The sequence below is a fragment of the Pollachius pollachius genome, assembly GCF_949987615.1.
Source record: "Pollachius pollachius genome assembly, chromosome: 15".
Classification (NCBI taxonomy): domain Eukaryota; kingdom Metazoa; phylum Chordata; class Actinopteri; order Gadiformes; family Gadidae; genus Pollachius; species Pollachius pollachius.
In genome coordinates, this window is record NC_136948.1 from 9,286,848 (window position 1) to 9,288,163 (window position 1,316).

The following is a 1,316-nucleotide window of genomic DNA, read 5'->3' on the forward strand; positions in this document are numbered from 1 at the left end:
GTGTGTGTGTTTGTGTGTGTGCTTGTGTGTGTGCTTGTGCGTTATTGTGTGTGTGTGATTGAACACGATCACAGCTCAAAACTGGTGGGGATAATTTCTCTAGGATCCAAAAAATAAGATAACAGAGAACACAAGGAAGATATTCAAAAACAAAAACGCAAACAGAAACAAGATGAACCGACAGACAAGGGACAGACACTGGGGGACCCTGGATAGTGTTTTTTAGAGGATATTTCAAACCAAGAAATCTTGCATAGTGTAGCTTTTATGACCACAGGTGAGCTTGATCAGTAGTAATTATCAGTGGCATAAACAAAGACACAAAGAGGAAACATGAAGTGCATGATGGGACAGCAGTACAATGACAGACAGAAGCTCCGAAGTGCTACAGTGAAAATACATAGTCTGTGGACAGCACTTGTTCCACTGTTTCATTGTGTTCTGCCATAGTCTTGTGCTGTAGTTGATTATGGAATGGATCAACTTAATCTCAGATGATACCCCTCCCCCATCGAAAGACCAGCTCCTGCTATTCACCAAATTACCCCCCACCCAGATGACAGCATGTCTTCCTGCCAAATTAGCCCACATTGCAACCCACTCCCTCCCCCAGCTCCAACCAGACAAGCAGAGTAAGTTAATCACCCCTTACAGACAGACAGGGTGCAGCTAGCAATGGGTAAAACACGGTCACACGCGTGGAGGGGGAACCCGCCAAACATCCAAGCATACATGCACAGTCTGGAAATGACACACACACACACACGCACGCACGCACGCATGCACGCACACACGCACGCATGCATGCACACATGCACGCACGCACACACACACGCACGCACATACACACACACACACACACACACACACACGTAATTCATCAATTCAACCTAAGTGGAGCAGGTGGTTTAAGATGAAGGAGGAGACAAATTAGGACCTGCTGCATATAGGATAACATCAAGAATATAGTTATAATGGAGGACTAAACACTTAGTTAACCAATGGTTATTGTTATTTTATTCCTGTGTTGTCACAGGAAGTTGTTAGGGGGATTATCCTTTTTCTCGCTTCACTGTACAGACCCTTTGAAATCTGATTAAAACAAGGAATTGTCTTATCCTAAACCAAGCTGATTCAATTACACAATCACTTAAATAAATGGATTAGATGACATCCTGCTACTCTCTCTCCCTATCTCTCTATCTTTCTCTCTCTCTCCCTCGACTCAGTAACATTGATTTAGATACATGTCATTGAGGACTAGCTAAGGTGTTAGGCATTGGTGTTCAGACATTGGTGTTAAAACTCAGTAACTT